General features: G+C 43.3%; 1 protein-coding gene and 1 non-coding gene across 2 annotated transcripts in view; one reads left to right on the top strand and one right to left on the bottom strand.

Annotated features, from left to right (window-relative positions):
- LOC124612495 overlaps positions 1-20,376 on the top strand; it is a 671,121-nt gene that overhangs the window by 518,636 nt on the left and 132,109 nt on the right. The gene's annotated exons all lie outside the window — the stretch shown is intronic.
- On the bottom strand, positions 14,696-14,770 carry Trnas-cga. The gene has a single exon. It is a non-coding gene; the product is annotated as a tRNA-Ser (tRNA).

Genomic DNA, 20,376 nt, shown 5'->3' with positions numbered 1-20,376 from the left:
CTTCACGGTTTTCCTAGCACTATCCTCTAAATGTCTGCTATGTTCCACTGCCACTTTGTCCCTCTCTTTCTCTGACACTGCCATTGTCTCCTTCGCTCTTTCTATACCACAACCACTGTCTACGATGTTGCAGTATTCATTACTTTTCCGTGTATTTCTCACTGATTCAAATGGCTCTGAGCACTGTGGGACTTAACATCTAAGGTCATCAGTCCCCTATAACTTAGAACTACTTTAACCTAACTAACATAAGGACATCACACACATCCATGTCCGAGGCAGGATTCGAACCTGCACCCGTAGCGGTCGTGCGGTTCCAGACTGAAGCGCCTAGAACCGCTCGGCCACAGTGGCCGGCGTATTTCCCACTATCACCGTCTCCTTCTCTCTCAGCATAAAAAAGCGTAAATATGTTCACATGCCAAAACTTTTGGGTACATTTTTTTAAAGGTGCTGAGGAAGGTAGAACGAGGCAGCTGGTAGCCCACTTTTCAGTCAGTCTCTTCAACAAGAGTACATTCGCCTTTTTTTGTCTTCCGATAGGTACATTTTTTCCCGGTTGTGCTCTTTTCCCTGCTATAACAGGGTATGTCACCCATATGAAAGTAACTTCCTTGGTCGATAAAATTTCGATAGTTTACTTATGCGAAACTGAAAGCGCAAACCTAATTTGACATCTCAGAGGATTTTACGTGCAAAAAAATATTTTTTGTACTTCGGGACTACAACAAGGGGTTTCCAGATGATAAAGGAGACACTTAACAGCCTATTTCTCGCTGCTACGTCAGTTTATAAACTATGTTTCCGCCTCACGCCCGATTTTATGTGTGAAGTAGGATAAATTTGAATCTCTGTATCTCGGAAACGGATAAAGATATGAAGAAAGTTTTCAACCTTGTTCGAAATTGGGACCTTAGAAACACATCGTAAAAATTATAGCCATTTGCTGTGCGTGGCTGTCACGGAATCCTCGGCTGGATTTTCATCCGCTGGTGACGGCGAAACTATAGTAAAAATTAAATAAATCAATAAAAACTTTTGCTTGTGGTTTTCCGGGTAACCGCCCATGAACTAATGGTGTGTCCATAAGTCCCGTCAAGCCCCCGTAGACCACATCAACTGCAAAAATACACAACCGATTTGTTCCATTTGCCTAAGCAGGAGGAAGTGCGTAATACTCATACTCCGACCCTGTACTGTAGGTTAGTGACACTAAGACGTTCCTTGTGTTTAGTATACAGATGATACTTAGCCCAATGGCTATCCAAAACCGTTAACCGTATCTTTTTATCACCAATGGAACCCGCAGTATTAGCAACGGAAAATCCCGTTTTTATGTGCGGCGTTCTGGAACATGCTAGGTACGCATGCTGTTGCATGCTTACCTATAAGAAAGAGAGAAGACTCGACAGCAACCGATTACAAGATTAGTGGTCAACATCTTGATCATATAAAATCATGTATGTACACATGGGTAACACTAAGAAGGAGCTATATAAACTTTGAGGAACATGTGAAATCAGTAGTAGGGAAGGGGAAAGCACGACTGGTTAGTTGGGAGGGTTCTGTGAAGGTGCAGTGCACCTACAAAGAAATTGCCTATAAGATACTAAGGAAACAATTCTAGATTTTTGTTCCAATGTTTGGAATCCCTTCAGATGTACTTGGTAACACACATCGAACCAGGTCAGAGTCGCTGCTAGTATCGTAACATGACGGTGAAGCCTTTATGAGTGTGCAACGGAAATCCTTAGTGAACTTAAAAGGGAATCTTAGGTTCAAATGGCTCTGAGCACTATGGGACTTAACATCTATGGTCATCAGTCCCCTATAACTTAGAACTACTTAAACCTAACTAACCTAAGGACAGCACACAACACCCAGTCATCACGAGGCAGAGAAAATCCCTGACCCCGCCGGGAATCGAACCCGGGAACTGGGGCGTGGGAAGCGAGAATCTTACCCCACGACCACGAGCTGGGGAATCTTAGGAAGAAACGCATAGTATTTCTCGTGTAAGCCTGTCGGGTAAATTTAGAGAGCCTCTTGGAAGACCGTTCTACCATTCTGCCGACGCCAACGTATATCTCGCGTAGGGTTCGCGAGAGTAAGACGAGATCAAGGCAGGCTTAAAGGGAGACAGAAAATTGCTTTTTCTTGACTCAGTGGGTGAATGTAATAGGATAAGAAAGTCGCTAATTTTGTTATGAAGAGCCCTTCATTATCCGGTATACAGTGGCTTGTGGAGCTTGTACAGTATCCGATCAAGAATATCCGGACAACCATATGTAGTGCGGAATTGACAACAATGTGTCATTAGAAGTTGACCCGCTACAATAAAAGTAGGCTGGGAATACTGAGTCAGTAGGGAGCAGTAACAGCAGAATGGAGTGGTCAGGAGAGCTCAGTGATTTTGAACGTGAACTAGTCATTGAATGTCACCTGAATAACAAATCCATCAAGTCATACAATTAAGGCTTTCACCACCGGATGTTTCCTCTGCCGAGAATTCTTCCGGGTTGTATGACCGTGGTCCATGGAACTCTTCTATCCCTGACGTTTCGTCCAAAGCTACGTTGGGCATCTTCTGAAGTGCCCCTGGTTGTGCTGTGAGTCTTGTCGACTAACGATTCGGACGTCGAATAACGGACTAAATACCGTGGAAAGTAGGCGTGGTCTGGATTTCACGTGATAGCAGAGATAAACTTTGTCAAGGATAAAATATAACTATCGATCGTAGTACGTCAAAGATAAAAACTTCTCATCGATTCTGTAGCTCGACTGTTCATATATTGCTGAGTTTCATGGTTTCTTCTTTTCTGTTAAAATTATCCCCGTGTTTATATATTTCGATGGCTTCTCTATATAGCCGTGGATAATAGTTCGTCATAATACATAAAACTTCAGTTTCCAAAAATTTCACTACGTGATCACCCGACTGAAGAGCATGTTCCACCACAGCTGACTTGTCTGTTTTCCTTGTCGGCAAAGACTTTTATGTTACTTCAACCGTGTATCACATTTCTCTTTGTAGTTCCAATGTAGACCCTACCACATGTACACGGAATCTTTTATACACCACTTGCAGACATGGGGGGGACGTTTATCCTTAACGGAACGAAGTGCTTGGCCTATTTTCTTAGTTGGGCTGAAAATCGGTCAGACGTTATGTTTCCTTAAAATCTTGCCGCTTTGATCCGTTACTTTTTTGATGAAGGGTAGAGAAACCGTGTTCTTCCATCGCTGTGTCCTATCGTTGTCCTTAGGCCTCCTCTTATATTAGTAAGGAAGTAGAGTTTTGTGACCGAATAACTTTTCGTAATGCCAATTGAGGAGCTACTCGACCGAATAGTAGCGGCTCCGATCAAAGAAAATTATCATAACGACCGGGAGAGCGGTGTGCTGACCCCACGCCCCTCCTATCCGCATCCTCAGCTGAGGATGATACAGCGGTTGGATGGTCTCGATGGGCCACTTGTGGCCTGAAGACGGAGTGCTTGAGTGCTAACTCACACTACACAGGCTTTGTCGTATGTACTCGTTACAGCTGTGAAATGTTAAACAGAAACATTTCTTGGTTGCATTGGACACAACTATCATAGAATGAAAACATGGAACTGAAAGACAGGCCAAGGAGTCTATACTATATGTCTCTGTTTATCCCTGAGATCACATTTAGATACATCGGGGTGACATATATGTATTAAATAATGTGCTTTGACAATTTGTGTGGAAGTATAGAATGAACAAAGTATATTATTGTAAAATACATATAAAGTTATATAAGCTGATGTTGATTGTTATGATCATCATATTAAGATGGCCATGATGTAAAATCTGTGTCCACCATATAACAAGGTTTTCTACTCGGAGATTGATGTAGTGGTGAAGCAACGTATCATGTTGGGAACCACCTCCGTCTCCTGCATGAAAAATTGAGTAATCTGACATGATATGTTGGTTCACCATTAGATCCATGTCCGAACTGATTGACAACTGCATTATATGGTAGACACAGATTTTTCATCATGGCCATCTTAATATGATGTTTATGACAGTTAACAATTTATAACTTTATTTGGATTTTACAATTATACGCTTTGTATATTCTATACTTACATACTGTCAAAGTCCAGTATTTAATATATATGTCACAGACGTATCTAAATGTGATCTCAGGGAGACACGTAACATAGACTCTGGCCTATCAGTCAGTTCCAAGTTTTTATTCTATGACAATTAGACACAATTGTCATAGAATGAAAACTTGGAACTGACGGATAGGCCAGCGTGTATGTTACGTGTGTTCGTATTGTGTCCAATATGACGAATAAAATTCACAGTTTAACATTTGACAACTGTAACGACTATGTACCGCAACCTATGTAGTGTGACGTAGGATACTTGTCACATACTATCGTAATCACATAGAAGTAGCTACAATTACATTTTAAATATCTACAGGGTTGTAATTTTCTAGACGGTCATCCATTTTTACTTCATAAATAATTTATAATTGATAAGCATCTCATTTGATATAGAGGTACATAATTTGTGAGTATATTTATGTTTCCGCTTTTACGTGTATATACAAATGTTATGTTGTCGATATCGATATGCATACAATTGTTTGCTGATCCTCTGTATCAGATGCCACTGAAGATGAATTGTACACCCGAATACGGGTTTGGCTATTCAGAATTTTACATGCAGATCCTGGGGTTTTGAAGATGTCTTTTAAATGACACTGACAAACGCGGAACACCAAGCACGCAAGATTTTCGAAATACACTGACGGAAAAAAAGAAGGAAAAAAAGAAGAAGTTTTGTGATACAAACGAGAGAAGGCGTGTTTCTACATCTGAAAGATGATGCCTATTCAAATTTCGATCCAGTCGCATAAGAGTGGCGCTAGGTTTGCTTTCAGTCAGGTTTGCTTTAAATACACACTGTAACGGTCTTGAGCGTTAGTTCCGCTTGAGATTGAACATGGTGAACTGAAGTTAGACAAAAATGTCTTTAAGGCGACAAAGACGCCATTATCAACACCTTACTGAGTTTGTTCGAGGTTGTTAATAGGGCAAAGGAGATGCTGGGTGTTCCTTCCGCGATACTGCAGGAAGACTTGGCTGGAATGTAGCCATTGTACATGATTGTTGGCAGCGGTGGTCACGAAAATGTACGATCGCAAGAAGACCAGACTCTGTACGGCCACGTAGCACTGCCGAGAGGGAAGACCATTGCGGTTGGCTTATGGTTCCGCCGCATCGTACTGGATGTCCAGCAGAAATCTTAGCAGCAGTTGGCACCACAGTGATACAACGATCTGTTACCAATCGGTTACTTCAAAGACAGGTCCGAGACAGGTGCCCTGTAGCATGCATTCCACTGACCCCAAACTACCGCTGTTTGCGACTTCAGTGGTGTCAAGCGAAAGCTCATTGGAGAGCAGGGAGGAAGCCTGTTGTGTTTTTTTTATGAAAACTGGTTCTGTCTCGGTACCAGTGATGGCCGTGTCGGGATTAGAAGGAGAGCAGTTGAGGGCCTGCAAACAAGCTATCTGCGTGCTAGACACACTGGACCTAAACCTGGAGTTACGGTCTGGGGTGCAGTTTCGTATGAGGGCAGGAGCTTTCTTGTAGTTACCCCAAGTGTCCTGACTGCAAAATTCTATGTCAATCGGATGATCCGACCTGTTTTGCTGGCATTCATGAACAGCATTTCGGGGGATGTTTTCCAACAAGATAACGCTCGCCTATACACCTCTGTTGTAATCAAACATGCTCTATAGAGTGTCGACATATCGCCTTAGCCTGCTCGTTCAACAGATCTGTCTCCAATCGAGCACATATGGGACATCATCGGACGATAGCTTTAGCGTCATCCACAAACAGCATTAACCGTCCTTGTATTGACCAATAAAGTTTTATTGATGGGCGACTCCATAGTGTCCTGTGCACTACGACCAGATAATGGGTATACTTGGAAGGAGAGACAGCCTTGGTCGTATATTTTTGTTTATTATCGCAAAATCGATTTTCGGTCACTTAGTGACCATCTTCAGTGCTGTAATATATAACTTAAATTAGTAAGCACTGGTGTCAATAAGCTTGACACCAGTGCTTACTAATTTAAGTTATATATTACAGCACTGAAGATGGTCACTAAGTGATCGAAAATCGATTTTGCGATAATAAACAAAAATATACGACCAAGGCTGTCTCTCCTTCCAAGTAGACCAATAAAGTGCAACAGGGATGGAACTCAACTCCACAAACTAACAACCGGCATCTGTACAACACAATGCAAATCGTTTGCATGCTTGCATTCAATATTCTGGCGGTTATTAACGTACCAGCATCTCACATTTGCAGTGGCTTAACTCGCGCTTACATTAACCTGTGATCTAGCAACGTTAATCACTTAAATATGTTACCTAGACAAATGTATTTCCGAAATTTCATTACTCTATATTAATTATATTTGGTGTTGCGTTTTTATTCGTCATTGTAATTATTTTACAGATTCCGTACGATTTTAGGGACTCGAAGTTTCCATGATACTTTACCCCCCGAAAGTTATCTGAGAAATTTGGAAGTGGATATAGTATAAAAGTGAACAGTTTCATCCCTGCCCTGGACCAGCGCCTGTTCACGCAGAGCGTTTGTTGTCAGCTACTTTGCGGACAGAGGCGCGAAAGGCGCGGCTCGGACCTGCCTGCACAGCAGCTGTTTACGAGGCGGCGGGCTTATCTGCAGCCCACTGAGGAGGGCAGCCTTGCTGCTGGTCAGCGCTCTGGCCACTGGGCTACAAAGGCACTTGCCTGGGCCGTCGACTCCAATCTCTTCGGCAGGAACCGGTTTCGTTTGCCGGTCTGGCTATACCAATTCAGCTTACCCGTGGTCTTCGGACACCGGCCCAGTCAAATTTCGCAATAGTCCTACGGAGGAGAGTGTTTCCTCCGCAGCCGTTCTGAAACAAGGAGAAAGTACTGTATATCCCTTCCATTGACTTCATTGTTTCGTTGTCTTGTCACATTCAGCATTCTACCTATATCAAATCGCTGCACTATAGTGTCACGCACTACGCACTACCGTCTGGAGAGCAGTGAGGCATACCTTCCAATGCTATCCGTACAAAATCCAGCGTCATCATGAAACGTTAGGCACTAATTTTGTGACGCGGGGAACATCTGCAGTCTAAGCATTTAAAAAGTGGGAGAAGATGACAATTGGTTGTCAAAAGTGTTGTGGACCACCGAAGCCCATTTCACACTACGAGGACCTGTCAATACCAACAACTGCACAATTTGGGCTACCGAAAATCCTAGAACTGTCGTGGAAACTCCATTGCATGATGGAAGTTACGGTGAAGTGCGGGTTTACCTCATCAATCGTGATCGGATCCTTTTTCTTCTAGGAAATGCAGGGTGCTGTCTCGCTGATAAACATCTACTAGAATCTTCGACTTTCATGCATTATGACGCTTCAGCTTATATTGCTACACGTGTAAAAGACTTTTTGAGTATGTCGTCTGGTGAGAACAGCGTGCTTCCGTTATGATTGGCCTCCCAAGTTTCCAGAACTCAATCGCTTGAAGTCGCAAGTCTGTCACAAACGTCTGACCCCATTAGGAATGCTATAGGACAACATCCGACGGCAATTTCTCACAATACATACTGATATGCTGTGGAGTGCTGTTAACAACATTCTCCCACTACTGCAGGTATTGTCCATGACTGACAGTCGATAAGTACAGCATTTGTTATAAAGAACATCGTCTTTGCTAAAAGTCAGTTGTTGCTTTTGTATCATATGAAGCGCCAACTACTGGTCATTTTGTGCACTTTTTTTCAATAAAACCCCATGTCATGTCAAGCCTGTGTGTAAATTTTTGCCCCTCTACCCATCTTACCGTGAAGTACTGAATTTTCAAATGTTAAGAGACTTTTGGGTCAGTCTGCATACGTTGGCCATTCCGGGTGTCTGCCTCCTATATCGCTCGTCCAAAAACTTTCGAGACTGATTATATCCCTGGTTTATAAGCAATGTCAGGGCAGTAACGACGGTGAAAGCTTGAACTAACAACAGCGAACCACAGATGTGCATTCGAACAATCAGTCGTGAGCAGGGGGTGTTAGTGAGCAGGGGGTGGTTGTGGACGTGCGGCCGGAATGTGTCAAAGTTGTTGTCTCACAAATCGCAATGGAGCAACGTCTCTCAATCAAGTGTTCAAGAAATTTTCCAAAATGTTTTGAAGAAGAGAAAGGTGTGTGCAAAGCTTATCCCGCACATCTTGACTCCAAACAGTGAGAAGACTTTTCTTGACAGTTTCACATCGTTGTGTGAGCGTTGTAGGCGTTGTACTCAAGTGGGAAGAGACTACGTACAACACCTGAAGCATTAAAATCGTCAGCTTAACTCTTCCCTATTTTTTATTAATCCAGCCTCGAAGCTGTTTGGACTGATGAGGTACGCTGCGTATCGATCAAATTTCTTGATAAACGCCAGAAATGATAATAGCGAACGCTGTTCAGCGTGGTAACAAAAATGGTTCAAATGGCTCTGAGCACAATGGGACTTAACATCTCAGGTCAGCAGTCCCCTAGAACTTAGAACTACTTAAAGGTAACTAACCTAAGGGCATCACACACATCCATGCCCGAGGCAGGATTCGAACCTGCGACCGTAGCGGTCTCGCGGTTCCAGACTGAAGCGCCTAGAACTGCTCGGCCACTCCGGCCGGCTAGCGTGGTAACAGTTTTCGACTATTGTCACTACTATCTCGATCTTGCATCCATCTTTCAGTACTTCTGCTGTACTACAAGGAACCCAGAAGAGTTACTTTCTACAGGTAGAAGGCGGTCCTCCACTTAATTGCCTGTCAGCCCTCTAGGCAAAGAAACAGCAGAAATCTTGAGCGCTATAGTGAGCTGCCGTCCAAAGAAAAAAGTATTCTAGTTTTTATTGACAAGTCGTTTTCTAATATTAACTTTAGAGAAATTTACTCATACGTTCCCATAACTTTATAGCACGTACGGGTAAGAATTTAGCGTACTTAGAGAAGCTAGACTGTATGTGTGTACTGTGCCAGAAACGACAAAAACCGGAAAACAGAAACCGCCTTTTTTTCATAAGGCTTATTATTAGCTACCTGAATGTTACGTCTCCTACATCGCCTATCACACAGATGCTTTGGAGAAGGTTAAATAAAGAATCGCAGAGCATAAGTTGTGTAATCTCACTGCAAAAATAAAAGTCCGACACCATAGATGAGTGATCAACGCGTAAGAATGCCGTACGAGGCGCCCGGGTTCGATTCCCGGCCGGTTCGGAGATTTTCTCCGCTCGGGGACAGGATGTTGTGTTATCTTCATAGTTATTGAATCCTAATCGATACACAAGTCGTCAAAATGGCACCAACTCAAAAGACTTGCACCGGGCGGCGGCGCTCCCAGCCTAGCCAAACGCATTGTTACTGGTATCAGGCAAGCGGCTACGGAAGGCGCTAATGGGACAATCAACCCGTATAGTAAATTCGAACTATTCAGATTTTAATGGATTTAGCGTCAATTAAAACCGAGGAAGACCTAAGGAGAAATAAGGCTGCATTCAGAATTCGTCTCCGTTTCGAGACTGCAAGGAACCACTCATTCTGTTTAACATGTGGTAAGCTACACGTCTTCACCGAACAGATTCCGAGATTCTAGCAGGATACTTTAGTATTACGACCCCCAACACCCCGTAACAGTTGTGTATAGCCGGAGATAGCAGCGCTTTTAAGACACTGCAGTTGTTTACAATAATTAGCTGACTGCGCTCGGCTGGGCATATGTAAACACCTGTTCTGCACTGCTACGCCGCAACAGCCGATTCATGGCTGGCGCAATCAAGTTATCGTAACTCGGCGCAGCTCTTGTCTTCTGTTCGCGCCGCTTTTTACATTCTACCTCGCTCCTCCTCTACTGCTGACTCTCGCTCGTGCGCAAACACGAGCGCACGAGCACGTTTTATCGTTTCTCCGCGGAGTACCCATGAAATGCCTCCAGCCTAATAAATGTGAAGAAGAGTGTAAGCACTAAGTGCTGTTAAGACGTTAATGCTACTAAAGTTCTCGCGACGCGCGGCGACTGCGGCCTGTGGTTTTAACTGTAGTTAGCTTAAGAGACAGACCGCCTGCTCGTTTCCTGTCCACTGGGGCGTCTATCATCCACAAATGCCAGTCGTAGGTTCACTGGGCGCTCTCGTCCTGGGGAATAAATGCCAGCTTGGTCAGCGCCATGGATAAAAGAATATGCATTTGGAATTTTTCGTCAGAACGTAAAAAGCCCGTTGAAGCTCGTAGCACTATGTTGTTGTTATTGTTGTTGTTACGGTCTACAGCTTGAGGACTGGTTTGGTGCACTTCTTCACGCAAGTCTGTCCTGTGCAAGTCTCTTCATCTGCACATAACTACAGCAACCTACATTGATTTGAACCTGGTTACAGACGTTGAAGTAACCTCTGGCGTGCCACAGGGGAGTGTTATGGGACCATTGCTTTTCACAATATATATAAATGACCTGGTAGGTAGTGTCGGAAGTTGCATGCGGCTTTTCGCGGACGATGCTGTAGTATACAGAGAAGTTGCAGCATTAGAAAATTGCAGCGAAATGCAGGAAGATCTGCAGCGGATAGGCACTTGGTGCAGGGAGTGGCAACTGACCCTTAACATAGCCAAATGTAATGTATTGCGAATACATAGAAAGAAAGATCCTTTACTGTATGATTATATGATAGCGGAACAAACACTGGTAGCAGTTACTTCTGTAAAATATCTGGGGGTATGCGTACGGAACGATTTGTAGTGGAATGATCATATAAAATTAGTTGTTGGTAAGGCGGGTGCCAGGTTGAGATTCATTGGGAGAGTCTTTAGAAAAGGTAGTCCATCAGCAAAGGAGGTGGCTTACAAAACACTCGTTCGACCTATACTTGAGTACTGCTCATCAGTGTGGGATCCGTACCAGATCGGGTTGACAGAGGAGATAGAGAAGATCCAAAGAAGAGCGGCGCGTTTCGTCACAGAGTTATTTGGTAAGCGTGATAGCGTTACGGAGATGTTTAGCAAACTCAAGTGGCAGACTCCGCAAGAGAGGTGCTCTGCATCGCGGTGTAGCTTGCTGTCCGGTTTTCGAGAGGGTGCGTTTCTGAATGAGGTATCGAATATATTGCTTCCCCCTACTTATACCTCCCGAGGAGATCACGAATGTAAAGTTGGAGAGATTCGAGCGCGCACGGAGGCAGTCGTTCTTCCCGCGAACCATACGCGACTGGAACGGGAAAGGGAGGTAATGACAGTGGCACGTAAAGTGCCCTCCACCACACACCGTTGGGTGGCTTGCGGAGTATAAATGTAGATGTACCGTATTCCAACCTTGGTCTCCCTCCACCTATCGATCAATACCTTTTTTTTTAGTCAAGTTGTGCCTACATTCGTTTTCTTCCAGATTCGATTTAGTATCTCTTCATTAGTTATCCGATCTACCCATCTCATCTTCAGGATTCTTCTGTTGGATCACATTTCAAAAGCTTTTATAAGAGGGCGAGCAAAAAGTTCCCGTTCGATGGCCGTACAGTCCAGAATTGGTATGCCAATCAGACAAAATCACCGTGAGCGTTGAGGCAGTCGTCCCACCGACGGATCAGCTTGAAGATATTCGTTTGGTGGAACACCATATCCTCCTGCGTGAAGAAGCCCGTAACTGCCGGCTGCACGTCCTCGCCCGACAGGATTGTTGATCCGTCAAGGCGTTTTTTAAGGGACGGAAGGCGTGATAATCGCATGGGAGAGATCAGGAGTACAGGGCGGGTGCTCGAGTGTCTTCCACTTGACTTGGCGTCACTTCTGCCTTACATCTGAAATACGGAGACTGCGTTATCATGAAGCAGCAGCACGGAACTGGCCGTGCCATTGCACAACGATGATTTTCGACAGACATGCTCCCGCATTCTTCTTTCTTCGGTGCATGTCTACCGTTGTTCGTTCTTCGGTAGGCAAGAATAACAGCACGTTGGTCCTGTTTGGACGCGTTTCGTAATAACGTCTCTATAGTTCACGTTCCCGCACGTCGGAAAGACATAAATGGCACACTAATTCCTTGCCTACATGTCTTTTCTTATATGAACGCACCAAACTCGCGCTGCGCTGCACATACCGTGCAGCAACGGCCCCATGCCGAAATTTTTGATCGCCCCTTATACTCTGAGGCGCTAAAGGAACTGGATAGGCATGCGTATTCAAATACAGTGATATGTAATCGCCTATATAAGACAACAAGTGCCTGTCGCAGTTGTTAGATAGTTTGCTGCTGCTATAATGACAGTTTATCAAGATTTAGCTGAGTTTAAACGTGGTGTTGCAGTCGGCGCACGAGTGATGTGACACAGCATCTCCGAGGTAGCGATAAAGTGGGGATTTTCCCGTACGATCATTTCACGAGTGTACCGTTAATATCAGGAAACCGGGAAACCATCAAATCTCCGACATCGCTGCGGCCGGAAAAAGATCCTGCAAGAACGGGACCAATGACGACTGAAGAGAAATGCTCAACGTGACAGAAGTGCAAACCCTCCGTAAATTGCAGCAGATTTCAATGGACTCGGACAGTTCCAGCAGGGCAAAGCGATACACCACGCGTCCAGAATTGCTACAGAGTGGCTCCAGGAGTGTTGTTCTGAGTTTAAACACTTCCGCTGCCCAAAAAACTCCCCAGACACGAACATCTGGGATGGCTTGCAAAGTGCTGTTGAGAAGATATCTCCACCCTCCCGTTCTCTTAGGGATTTATGGACAGCCTTGCAGGATTCGTTGTGTCAATTCCCTCCAGAACTGCTTGAGACATTAGTCGAGTCCATGCCACGTTGTGTTGCGGCACTTCTGCGTGATCGCAGGGCCTTTCACGTTATTAGGCAGGTGTACCAGTTTCTTTGGCTCTTCAGTGTAGAATACGAGGTCATACCTTCGGAATTAAAAACAAAGCGTGAAATTAACCAGCGTTGTCTCCTGAATAGAACTAAATTCAAATTAGGAAAGTATTAAGTATAGTGAAGAACACAAATGATTTGCTAAAGACTTAGGAGAACTACCCAAAAACTATGATAGCTGCTGATGACTGATAAAAAGTCTAAACACGTCCATACTAGACACAGATAGAAGAACTCTGGAACGGACTTATATCAGATTTGTAGCAAAGAGCTTACATCGTGAATGAGATTTTCACTCTGCAGCGCAGTGTGCGCTGATATGAAACATCCTCGCAGGTTATAACTGTGTGCCATACCGAGACCCGAACTCGGGACCTTTGCCTTTCGCGGGCAACTGCTCTACCAAGCGAGCTACCCAAGCAAGACTCACGACCCCTCTCCGCAATATCCTTTCTTCCGGTAGTGCCGGTTCTGCGAGGTTTCGCAGAAGAGCTTCTGTGAAATTTGGAAGGTAGGAGACGAGATACTGGCAGAATTGAAGCTGTAAGGAGGGCTTGTGAATCGTGCCTGGGTAGCTCATGTGGTAGAGCACTTGCCCGCGAAAGGCAAAGGTCCCGAGTTCGAGTCTCGATCCGGCACACAGTCTTAATCTGCCAGTAAGCTTCAGCTTACCTCTTAATTTTACAAACTAATAACAATGACGTGCATTTCCAACTATTAAAAATGACTTGCAAGTACGACAAGCAGAGATCAAAGGGCGCACACTAAATGCAACTCTGTGTATAAAATTCCTAGTGTCCAGATAGTTAGTAGACACTAGTACATTAACTAGCCAACCAAGAAGCTTAGTTTTGTCTGCTTTGCACTTATAAATCTTTCTCATGGTGCTGACATCCAAACGGGATTATCTATTCAATTCCCAGGGATTATCTTCAGTTCCCAGCCAAGGTTTAGTTTGCAATAACAATGAATGCGAATCAAGAAAGAGGAAAAGAGGTGATGGACAATAAAGAAGGGGTAGGAGATAGACAGAGAGAGGAGGAATAGGGAATGAACAGAGAGAGGGCGAGGAGGGGATGGACAGAAAGAGGAGGAGAAGGGGATTAGGACGTATATTCAGTTCCTATACACATTCACCAATAGCGAAGCATTGCCGGGTTCGCTAGTGTTGTAACAAGTTCGCTAACCGAGAATTTTAAAAGCCGCTTGACGGACCTTGAGGTTTCTTCACTCACCTTCCAAATCGTTTACTACCGAGTGAAATACGTGATTAATGATAAGAACACATTTTGTATGAAATGTGATACTTGCAAGCCCAATACTTATAAGGTCAAAATAATTTACATATAGACTTTGCGGCTTGATCATGACGTTTTCTATTCTGATGAAAACTTATTAGCAGCATGTGGTTCCGGCAAAATCAAGGCAGAAAGTCAAAATCCGCAGATATTCAGAAGTAAAGGAACAGAATACCTAATTAGCCATTCACTCTAAAATTTATTACAATAGCAGTACTTCGCGATGTATATTGTAGTTAACTGTAATACCCATATGAAACATGTTTTAAGTTTCCAGTATACGAGTATAGATTTCTGATACTATTCTCCGAAATCGGTAAAGATATAGAAAAAGCAATGTGGCAAGATAAAAGCAGTCGCTTACTAGAATGAGATTTTCACTCTGCAGCGAAGTGTGCGCTGATATGAAACTTCCTGGCAGATTAAAACTGTGTGCCGGGCCGAGACTCGAACTCGGGACCTTTGCCTTTCGCGGGCAAGTGCTCTACCAACTGAGCTACCCAAGCACGACTCACGCCTCGTCCTCACAGATTTACTTCTGCCAGTACCTCGTCTCCTACCTTCCAAACTTTACAGAAGCTCTCCTGCGAAACTTGCAGAACTAGCACTCCTGAAAGAAAGGATACTGCGGAGACATGGCTTAGTCACAGCCTGGGGATATTTCCAGAATGAGATTTTCACTCTGCAGCGGAGTGTGCGCTGATATGAAACTTCCTGACAGATTAAAACTGTGTACCGGGCCGTGTTTTGAGGCGCCTCCAGACAGCAGCAGTCTAACAATGTAAGATTAAGTCTTCAAAATACAATGTAAAGAATTTCATATTTCTTATAACATATACATAAAGTGGTAAACTGTTAACGTTACAGTGATAATTTCATCGTACATGGAGATTAAAAATATGAAAATCGTATTATGTGACTTGCAATGATATATCTTCAATGATCACCGAATGTGTGTTAAGCAGCTCGAGGTCTATGTCATGGTCAAATGTATTAAGGCTGTTATCTGAGTCATGATCATCGTTACGATAAGTATAGCATATTGACGCATTATGTAAAACGTTCTGTGCAAAACGCGCTGGTGAGCCCTATTTTAATCTATTGCGGCATCTTGAAGCGTAATATCACGTGTAATTGTGTAACAGATAAAAATATATAAAAAAATACCAATGTGGTACATAAAAAACATTGCAAAGCTTGCCTGCAATGGTTGTTCCTCCATGTTGCTGTATAACTTCACTCGTTTCTACGTTCCTGAAGCCTCTTACTCATGATGGAATTGACGGAACTCGGCTTATGACTGATGAACGATGAGATCGAGCACATGCAAAGTGCCTCACAGTAGCTTACTATCATATTTACAGTATAAATTGTTTGAAGATGCTAACATGTACCTTTGAAAAAAACTCACGTGATGCATTAGTATTATTTCACAAATTCAAAAAAAAAACTCAATAACAAGCAATACGCCTTCCATTCAATAGAAAACGTCATGAAAGTAGAATTACGAGGGTGTGCTTAAAAGTAATGCCTTCGACTTTTTTACGCGGAAGCTCTTAAAGATTTTTAAATGAAACAGACTTTATTAACATTCTGTATCTTTATTCTTCATGTCTGCATACTTATTTCTCAATATAGTCACCTTGGTGACGAACATACTTCTCCCAAAGAGAGACCAGTTTGTAGATACGTCACTGTAGAATGTTTGACTCTGTCAACAGAGTCACAAGTTCGGCTTTACTTGCATCGCTTCATCATTATTAAAGTGAAGTCATCGAGATGTTATTTAAGTTTTGGAAACGAGTATAAATCGGATGGAGCCACATCGGGGTTGTATGGAGAATGATCAGTGACAATGAACCCAAGGCTACGGATTGTTGCAGATGTCGCGGGGCTCGTGTATGTTCTGGCATTGTCGTAGTGATGTGTCCTAGTGAAGGAGAGGATGTTCCATATGTGGGCGAACTCTTCGAATCCGTGCTTTCAGTTTCCTGAGTTGTTTATCACGCACCGACATAGTTACGTTACTACAATTTGAAGTCCGCTAGCAGCAGAGGTTTGCATCTTACGTTAGTAAAGTGGGGAAGTCGGCCGAGTAATATGCACGACATGTAATACCTCGACTGATTTTCAGAACAGAACATTCGGAGATACTGTATTACTATTTAGCACGCCCTCGTAATTTTTGACCGCTAAATTCTATTCTGGGATAATCTTTTGTCACTATTATAACAGGCGTCCCATTTCACCATTACTTGATAGTCTCTGTGATATCCGTAACACTCGAGGCTACATGGAAAATATGTAGGATATTAACACCAGATTTCAAACGCAGCCACTCGTTTGCTTGCTTGAGACCACTAAATAAGTCGGGTGAGCATCGAACAGATAATGCGATCTCGTTAGAGAGTACGGCTGACATACAGGGGTTGGACTAAAATATGGAAACATGGCGAGAAAAGCGTGTTTGAACGTAAATGCATAGCCTGTTGGTTGTTCTGTTGTGGTTGACTACGAACACCACCTGTGCAGTGTCCTCAGTACGTTGTAAATGTCAGTCGTGGTCAGAACACTGTTCTGTGTACTTGCGAGTTCCACGTTTATGATGCTTGAGTTAATGCTATGGACCCTCATGAAAGCCCTTTTAATTGAACAATTAAATTTAATTGATGTTGGTGGCTTACACTTTGTAAGAACTGTTAACGTATATGATTTAAGTTCCATTAACGTGATATAGCATTCATAACGGCTCATTACAGTACTTATTAACTCCTTTGGCTTAAGACTGAGTGTGTTTTTTTGCGTTAGTAGCAGGTTAGTTACTCCCTTTAGTAGTTACGCATTAAGATACCACTTACATCTGGTTTCGATCAAGGAGTACATTAACCGATCTGTATTTTGATTTCAATGAATTCCTTCATCTTGACGAAGGTACTAAGATATAGATTTCATAACCTCTCTACTATATTTGTTTCTGTATGAAATTTAGCCCAACTTTACCTCCCACTATGTATTCACAAACTGTTATCCAACTTACACTCATATGCTAACCTTTGACTAAGCTGAACCTAATTTGAACTGAACTGTAACTAATCTGAATGCAGCTTGTCTTTGAATTAAACGCACAACGGAAGTAAAAACAATTGTTTGGCCCTAATCAAAATTTCCACGTATCTCGAGTCTTGACAACATTGTTGCAGATCTCTAGAAAGCACAACAGGAAACAGAAAGCAGGCAGCGGCTAAGCTACATATCTGTTTCTAAATACACATTCAAACTGTTGCATGAGGTAATGCGTAATGATAAACAGTGTGGTGGGAAGAGTAACTATTCCTATGAAATGATATTCCAAGACAACGATTTTAGAATGAAATATATATTTAAAAAGACAGAGTAAAGCTTCGCGTGATCTTCATACGTAACATTGGTCTGAACATTACTATGCTTAACAAAGTGAACAATTATTTAAAGAGGGTACAATGTTAACAGAGAATTTCTATAAAAACCAAACAGCTTAATCATTTAATATGTTAATACATGACTCAGGGAAGCGGGGTGATCTTTCTTTCAGGGCTGAGCAAGTTAACTAGCTGGCGATAATCATTCCGACAAATTAGGTGTGCAGTGGTGCAGTCTTACCTCACTCTTCTTCTCTTCAAGAACAATCACATTCTTCAAAATTAATATTCCTTTCACCTCTCATTATATACATTATACGCGTAATCATCCTTGCTGTCATGTCTTTGTCTGACAGACACAATCGCAAGTCCACACAGCACTACTAAATACTTCCATCAGCTACCGCACTTCGTCTAAGAATGTGTAAGACTGCGCAGAAGCGAAGACTGTGCCACGACAAGACCAAAGATACCAAAGATTGTTTAACAGTAACGTAACTTCTTCTCTCTCTGACGTGCACATCGATGACATAACATACACTACTGGCCATTAAAATTGCAACACCAAGAAGAAATGCAGATGATAAACGGGTATTCATTGCACAAATATATTATACTAGAACTGATACGTGATTACATTTTCACGCAGTTTGGATGCATAGATCCTGAGAAATCAGTACCCAGAACAACCACCTCTGGCCGTAATAACGGCCTTGATACGCCTGGGCATTGAGTCAGAGCCTGGATGGCGTGTGCCCATGCAGCTTCAACATGATACCACAGTTCATCAAGAGTAGTGACTGGCGTATTGTGACGAGCCAGTTGCTCGGCCACCAGACGTTTTCAATTGGTGAGAGATCTGGAGAATGTGCTGGCCAGAGCAGCAGTCGAACATTTTCTGTATCCAGCAAGGTCCGTATAGGACCTGCAACATGCGGTCGTGCATTACCCTGCTGAAATGTAGGGTTTCGCAGGAGTCGAATGAATGATAGAGCCACGGATCGTAACACATCTGGAATGTAACGTCCACTGTTCAAAGTGTCGTCAATGCAAACAAGAGGTGACAGAGATGTGTAACCAATGGCCCCCCATACCATCACGCCGGTTGATACGCCAGTATGGCGATGACGAATACATGCTTCCAGTGTGCGTTCACAGCGATGTCGCCAAACACGGATGCGACCATCATGATGCTGTAAACAGAACCTGGATTCATACGAAAAAATGACGTTTTGCCATTCGTGCACCCAGGTTCGTCGTTGAGTACACCATCGCAGACGCTGCTGTCTGTGATGCAGCGTCAAGGGTAACTGCAGCCACGGTCTCCGAGCTGATAGTCCATGCTGCTGCAAACGTCTTCGAACTGTTCGTGCAGATGGTTGTTGTCTTGCAAAGGTCCCCATCTGTTGACTCAGGGATCGCGACGTGGTTGCACCATCCGTTACAGCCATTCGGATAAGATGCCTGTCATTTCGACTGCTAGTGATACGAGGCCGTTGGGATCCAGCACGGCGTTCCGTATTACCCTCCTGAACCCACCGATTCCATATTCTGCTAACAGTCATTGGATCTCGGCCAACGCGAGCAGCAATGTCGCAATACGATAAACCGCAATCGCGATAGGCTACAATCCGATCTTTATCAAAGTCCGAAACGTGATGCTACGCATTTCTCCTCCTTACACGAGGCATCACAACAACGTTTCACCAGGCAACGCCGGTCAGCTGCTGTTTGTGTATGAGAAATCGGTTGGAAACTTTCCTCACGTCAGCACGTTGTAGGTGTCGCCACCTTGTGTGAATGCTCTGAAAAGCTAATCATTTGCATATCACAGCATCTTCTTCGTGTCGGTTAAATTTCGCCTCTATAGCACGTCAACTTCGTGGTGTAGCAATTTTAATGGCCGTTAGTGTACAATACAAAATGGCATGACCACCTTACATTATAATTTGTACTGTTTAAGCCGAGCATGCTTCTGCGCTGTGTGTTGGTAGAGATACCCATTCCTATAAGTGTCGTATAGAGTAGGAACGGCATTTTTTATAATGTGACAGAGATGTTAATGCCATGGCTGTGATAGATTACTTCATAACAAGCCGAATGGGTGTAGTGCTTTCATATTCATGCACTCATATTTTGTAATTAATAATAATAATTGCACTTTCGTCTATTCTGCTTTGTGGAGATCTGATGATGTCTTTACATCTACTAGAATAAAGACAATTTTAAGGTGTAACCTGTCAATTATTAATAACAGTAGAATCACCTTCGTCTTGTGAGACCAAAATGTTATTTGATAAAGGTAAATTCGTATGTGTGACGTAAGCTCATCGGACAAAAAATTAGTAGCCCCTAGAAAAATCATTACGAGCATCATTTAACAGCCTGTGCTTCCGCCCCTGGACTTGATTATCATCTGAATTCGATTAGGAAGTGATTCCACAAGGTTCTGCAGGTACGTCGTGTCCAGCTTAAGCCATTCGCTGAGGATTTGATAGCGCAATTCCACCAAATTATGCGGATGCTGATGTCTGCGTTTTACATATTGTTGCAACACGTCCTACAGATTTTCTACGCGATTCACGTCAGTTGATACTGCACGCTGATCGAGATGTAATTGCTTGGGGAGTGTTCAGAAAACCGTTCACATTTTCTTGCAGTCTGATGAACTTTGCTGCTTTCGTCTTTATATACCTGTGTGAGCAATGGCTTCTT

The sequence above is a fragment of the Schistocerca americana genome, chromosome 1 (assembly GCF_021461395.2).
Source record: "Schistocerca americana isolate TAMUIC-IGC-003095 chromosome 1, iqSchAmer2.1, whole genome shotgun sequence".
Classification (NCBI taxonomy): domain Eukaryota; kingdom Metazoa; phylum Arthropoda; class Insecta; order Orthoptera; family Acrididae; genus Schistocerca; species Schistocerca americana.
Note: the sequence above shows the minus strand (reverse complement) of the source record. Positions and strands in the feature narration are given on the sequence as shown.